Source organism: Lactuca virosa, chromosome 6, assembly GCF_052849685.1.
Source record: "Lactuca virosa cultivar CGN04683 chromosome 6, Lactuca_virosa_CGN04683_v6, whole genome shotgun sequence".
Classification (NCBI taxonomy): domain Eukaryota; kingdom Viridiplantae; phylum Streptophyta; class Magnoliopsida; order Asterales; family Asteraceae; genus Lactuca; species Lactuca virosa.
Genome location: NC_136431.1, coordinates 67,209,493 through 67,216,178, shown reverse-complemented (window position 1 = coordinate 67,216,178; position 6,686 = coordinate 67,209,493). Strand labels below are relative to the sequence as shown.

The following is a 6,686-nucleotide window of genomic DNA, read 5'->3' as shown; positions in this document are numbered from 1 at the left end:
CGGTTATATCTAATTTTGGATCTTGCTTGATTGCAGTTTACGGGGAGGATCTGTGTTACATCTGTTATGGAATGTCTTGGTTCATTAGGAAGCACTCGAAGATCCGAATTGAGAATATGATAGATGATTTTTTATTAAATTTGAATTGCATACCATCTGAATTGAAATTTGAATTGTTTTCTAATTCTTTGTTGTTGTTGCTCATTCATCAGAGTGTTCAAAGTCAAAGCTGATTAATCATTTGAAATAAAGAAATCAACCAATTTGATGTGATCATAGTTTCATGTTATATTTATTAAAATTTTAATAAATTTTTTAATTTATAATGTTATATTATTTAATGTTATATTATTAGGATTAATGTTATATTTATTAATTTTTTAATAATTAATGGTCACCGATTAAATCCCGCCTAGCCGATTAATCCGTTGACCCCCAGTCCACCGCCTAGCCTACGTCGAGCGTTTTCTGCAACCTTGGAAATTACATACCAGGACTCGAGTGTTACATTGCTAGAAACTGTAAGTTCAAGTCAACTGACGACAAGAATGAATCGTATAGAGTGAAGTACAAAAGATCGATTGCTAGTTGGCAGAAAAAGAGGAGTGGGAAGTGGAAGATCTTTCTACTGATGAAGGAAGGAAAGGGTGACAAAGACAATACGTGTTTGATGGCTAAAGTTCAAATGATCACTAAGATCAACAATTCAAGTTCTTTTAAAGCGGATCTTGATCAAGGTGAAAAGAAGTGTGGAGATGGGATCCCTCCTTCCTCTATCAGGTAAAAAAGAATTGTAAGTTACTTAGATAATGAAAATCCTTTAATGTAAAAAAAATAAATTGTAAGTTACTTAGGTGGTGTTTGTTTTTTGTCTGCAGATCTGCGTGGCCTGTTCTGTCTGCACCGCGCAGACCACGCGCAGACATTAGCCTTCGCAGACTGTTTGTTTTTTTGAAGACTGCAGACCTAAAAATGTCTGCGCGCCTTCTTCTTGGCGCAGATGTGGACCAGAGTCTTCAGACATCTTCTAGCTTAAAAAAAACACATATAGCTTCATTTTTTTAAGTTTTTTTTATTTATATTTTTTCCAACTTTATTAATGATAAACAATTTGAAAAAAAATTACAAAACTTAAAAAAAACGTTCGACGATACAAACATGATATTTTTACAAAATTTTAAATAAAGATTTATTACAATAATAGTCGTTGAAGTTGTTTATATAAATATGAAAAAAAGTCATAATATATTCTTATATTTTTTTGCCAAATTTTGTAAAACATTATTTAATACAGTATCGTCAATTTCTCGAGAAAATATTTATGGTACGTTTTTAATGGATTTAATTGAAAAAATCGAAGTTTATTTCCATCAATTTATGTATCAAATTCTTTGATCCCCTAATTATAATGTTTAGTTATAACTTTGCAATCAAAGTTGTTGGTTTTATCAAATATATACGTTAATTCATACCATTTTTATTTTTGTTTTTTATACAATAATAGATAAAAGTTGATCTAGATTTGTTAATTATTTATAACAAAGTCATAAAAATATTAAAAAAATCACTTTGAAGTTTAAAAAATTCAGTTAATTTAGATTTCAGTTTATTTTAATAGCCAGTAGATGTTAAAAAACAAACATTTTTTTTTCAGACTGCAGACGTTTGGTCCACCTTTTCTACTGCAGAGGTCTACATATGTGATCCGCAGACTGCAGACATTTTGCATAAAAAAAAAACAGCACCTTAGATAATAAAAATACTTTAATGTTTGAGTATCTCAGTCTTGATTTTGAGAAATCTCACACCATGAAAAGATTGATTTTCAAAACAAATATAACACCTTATTAAAATAAATTGAATCAAAAAATCTTGAATTAGCCAATCTTAAAATATGAGCTCATGAATCAAAAGTTCTATAATCAATCTGTTTTACAATTTGAAAACATAAGGATTAAGAAAAGGATGAGGCTGTTTTACAAACTGCATTTCTCGGATAAAGAAATAAGGATTAAGAAAAGCCAATAAATATAATGTAAATTAAAATGATGAAATTTGTCTGTTTATTTGTATTTTGACAGGAATGAAACTGACCCAAACTTTCAATGCTCCACGCGAACAGGATATCTGTCGTCGCCTGTTGACGACGATTTGACCTGCCCTACCGGCGTTGATCCACCGATTCTCTAAGATCTTCTCCGGCGACACTATCAGAGGTCTTTGAAGTTACTTCTCCTCGATTGTTTATTTTTTTCTTTTATCCACTCACAATTACATACACGAATACCAACAATCCATCGATAATTCTTCTGTATGCTTTTTCCTTCACTAGTTATACAAAATTGTCTTCGTTTTGATACCTTATTCAAAGGAAAAACCGAATAGACTGCTATGAGTTTGGTGCTATGTGTGTTCTAGGGTTTATTTGGGGGGTTTTGGTTCCTTATTTTCGTCTATTTCACAACTGGAATTTGATATGATTAGGTATTATGCAATTTTCTTCTTACAGGTTACATACGAAACTTGGTTGTTTAGCAATGTCCAGATCCCTTCTGTTAGTTACACTGCTTTTATTAATGGTGTTAACTTCCCAATTGGATTGGAACCAGAAAGTCGTTAATGAGGTAGAAACAAGATCATCAGCTCTTTTAAGAAGGCAACAACTTGTTCTCCAAAGGGAAGACTATGTAAAAGAAAAGGTACGTACCTCATTTCATTTCTTTTCTTGTCAAATTTCTAAGTCCACATTAGGTTATAATGCTGTTTTCATTTTATATTCTACATCATCTCTGCATATATAGTGACACAAGTTAAAACTCACAACATTCAACACCAAACATCTTTCCCATATGATACACCCCACAAAAAATGGCAGTGTTTACAAATCACTTGAGAGATTTAAGTCTTTAACACTAAAACACAATAGATGGATAGAAGCCCTCGATACCGAAACCAAAGCTCTTGAGGCTAAGGTTTTGTTTGACACGCCACAGCTAGCTGATAAGCTAGCTTATTTTTCGAGTTTTTTTATGTTGTTGTGTTTGGCAAAAATCAAAAAGTAGCTAATAAGCTAGCTTTTTAAAAAGCTATTTAGATTAGCTTTTTAGGAGTTTTACTAAAGTTTTACAAATATGCCCCTTAATTAGTTATAGAAACACATTCTCTTAAATGCCCTTTTATGTAAATTTATATCTTTCGGTTAGTTTTACCAAACGTTATTTTTTATTAGCTAGTTTTTCAGCTATCAACTAGCTTTGTATTTAACAACTAGTTTTTCAGTTATCAGCTAGTTTTTTATTTAATAACTGGCTTTTCAGCTAGTACCCAAACATAGCCTAAATGGCTAATCACACATGGAAACTCACTGATTTAATTATTTTAAAACTTGTATCGAAAGGGATAATGACTTGTGAGGGTAATGGATTTTACAATTGTACACATTTAGTGTCTATAAAACACCGATTTACAGTAACACTTACAATAGGTTAGCAACTTTCTTTTTTGCAATTTTGACCAAAGGTTTACTTTTTGTTACGAATCTAGCTGAATTTTGATTTTCCAAAATTTGCCCCAACTCTCTTTTAACACTTTTTTTACATTTTTTATAACTTTTTTTCCCAATGTCATCTTAAATATTTGTTTTTATGCATATTTTTTTAAAGATTTTTGGTTTTTGTAATTTTTTTATATAAATTCGTTTTTATAAATCTGTTTTTTAACTTTTTCTTACATATTTGTTTTCATGCATGTAAGGTTGTAAGAAAATGTAAAAACTCGTCTTTTTTACATATTTGTAAAAAACTAAGCTGTAAAATAAACTTTGTAAAAGAGTTACAAAATAATTCGGGCAAAAGTTGTATAAAAGTTTGTCAAAAAGGTTATGTTATAGAAACTTTTTTTTAAAAAGCATAGTTTTATAAAAAAATGACAAAATTGCAAAAATGGTTCCTGTGGTTGGCAAAATTCTGTGGTTTTGGTCCAAAAAAGTTTGGTGGTGCACCAATGGTCCAAGATTGGATCTTTTTATTGGTTTTGGTCCCTATCAACTTAAAAAGACTATTATGCCCCTTAGATTTGTTTTTTTTATATATATTTATCATAATATTTTTAATTAGTTAAAAATAAAAAAATGGCCACCCCCCTCTCTATCTGATTTTATTCACACACACATACACTTATGAACATGCGTCCACACACTCAAGAACACACCCATAGTTGCCACCATCACCACCGACTTCCACCACTTGTTGTCACCATCAACGACTGCCACCACTGTGCACCACCTTCCACCGCCAACCACCATCATCTATCGTCCACTCTCTCTCTCTCTCTCTCTCTCTCTCTCTCTCTCTCTCTCTCTCTCTCTCCGCTGACCAGAAACCCCTATCTCCCCTACATCGGAAAAACATGCTTAGATCGAAAACCGTTGTCACATTTGTTAGGAAGCACCGTCAGAAACCATCTAGCCATCCATACCCAAACGACCTTCAACGGAGCCATCTTAACACCGATGTGGACCGTCGGAGCCACCTCCCTTCTCATCGGAAATAGGATTTTCAGAAGGCTCTCCATCTCCATCGTCATCTGAAGCCTCTCCCTCTCTATCGCCGGATCTGAAAACCACTCTTAAACCACCTTCACCAGAGAAGACGACTCGAGCTATAGATCTGGACTGCGATGTTATGGGTCTCTCCACCACTCTTTCTCCCTCTTCTACTGGTACGATCGTTAGAGTTTTCCAAAAGAAGATAAGGTTTTCGATGGAGAAGACGAAGATGAAGGGATGTGCTACTGGAGATGGTGGTGGTTTCTAGCTAAAAAAAAGTATATTTGGCGGCGTTGGCGGTGGTTTTCTACTGTGAAAACGAAGACGAAGGGCAGGGTTACCGGCGACGGTGGTGGTTTATGGCTAAAAAGGGGCAGATCCGACGGTGGTGGTGGTCCGGTGACATGTAGAAGGTGGTGGTCCAGCGGCGGTGGTGGTCCATCGGAAGTAGTGGTGTCAAGAAATGAAGTGTGAGAGGGAAATGGAGTCAATGTAAGGAGTGAGAGATGTAGGAGGTGGGGTGGGTGTGACTTAGGAGGGGTGGGTAGGGTGGGTTGGATTTTTCGTTTGTGTATTTATTTTTAATTAAAATAATAAGAAAACAATTAAAAAAATAAAAAAAAAAAGTTATATAAGGGTATATTCGTCATTTCAGGTGGGGTATGGACCAAAACCACACTAAAATGCCAAACATGGGACCAAAACCACACAAGGTATTCAAAATTAGACCACTAATACACCGCCAAACTTTTTTGGAATAATTTGGATCACAACCACATAAATTTACCAACCACAGGGACCATTTTTGCAATTTTGTCTAAAACAATTGTAAAAAAAGTAAAATTTGTAAAAAAAAAGTTTTAAGAAACATGTAAAAACAAAATTGAAAAAAGGGTAGAACAAATTCATAACAAAAATTAAAACTTGGGTAATAAAGTGTGTAAATTGGTGCTTTCGAGACATTTGAAATAGTTACTTTTGCCAAAATTTATCTTGACCTAAATTTATTAGTCAAACGTGTACAAAAGATTAGTAATCATCCACTAACAGTTCTCAAAAAAATCTAACTTTTATTTACCACATTATGACTTGTTTTTACAACTCTTGCATGTAATCTTTCAATTGCAGATAATCTTATCTCAGGAAAAACATATCTTGAAACTTAAAACACTTGTGCAAAGTCTTCAACAAGAGTTGCTACTGTGCAGGGGTAAAGATGACTTTTTGAATGACACTACAGTTGACCCTTTGACTCAACTCTTAAACGAACTCAAACACCAACAAATCATGGATTAGTTATATAGTAATTTATGCTTTATAGAGTTGTACAATACAACATTTTAAAACATAAATTTTTGTATATGGAGAAAAATTGTTGTGTACGAATAAGATCCTTTTTATATTGTATATGTAAGTATTATTATTATTATTATTATTTAATTTACCTTCACTTTAGATATTATGTGAAAATATCAGCAGCTTCATTCATTATCTCTCATTTTGAACATTTATTATGACCCTCATGTTAAGCCATTACTCATATGTATTGTAAATTTAATGAGATATTTATTAAAATGATCATATTTGGAAGCGAAGAGCAATATTGAAAGTCTTTCAATTGTTCTTTTGAATTATTTTATTATATTATAATATTTGTATTCTTATATTAACTTATTACCTTAAAGTATATGTTACCGGAACTTGATGATTTTAAAGTTAAGATTTATATTGGTGTTCCCCTTTACGTATAGTTAAATAGTTTCGTGTTATGATTTAAAAATGCTCAAACATTTTATTAAAATCATACTTTAATAGCTTAAAAATATTTATGAGTTTTAAAAAATTGTTAGTATAAATATCCCAATGAGTTTTAAGAAATTTAAATGATCATATATATATAAGAGAAAATAAATATTCGTATACTTTTTCTTCCTATTATTTTTAGATGATGACAATTGACAAGTGTAATAAAAACTTATTAATTTTATTAAATACGATAAGTATCACAATCGTAAATATGTAGGAATATGGTAGGAAGAAAAAATAGCGGGATATTTGATTTCTTTATATTTAAAGTAGTAGTTGATGTGGCAGTGGGACCACCCATTTTTGAAACAACATTTTTATTGCACTGATAGCA

At 32.1% G+C, this 6,686-nt stretch overlaps 1 long non-coding RNA gene across 1 annotated transcript; it reads left to right on the top strand.

Moving 5' to 3' along the window:
- Window positions 1-2,049: 2,049 nt before the first annotated feature.
- Window positions 2,050-6,008, top strand: LOC145120542 (uncharacterized). Its single transcript, XR_013714239.1, has 3 exons — window positions 2,050-2,216; window positions 2,510-2,699; window positions 5,675-6,008. It is a non-coding gene; the product is annotated as an uncharacterized LOC145120542 (long non-coding RNA).
- Window positions 6,009-6,686: the final 678 nt, after the last annotated feature.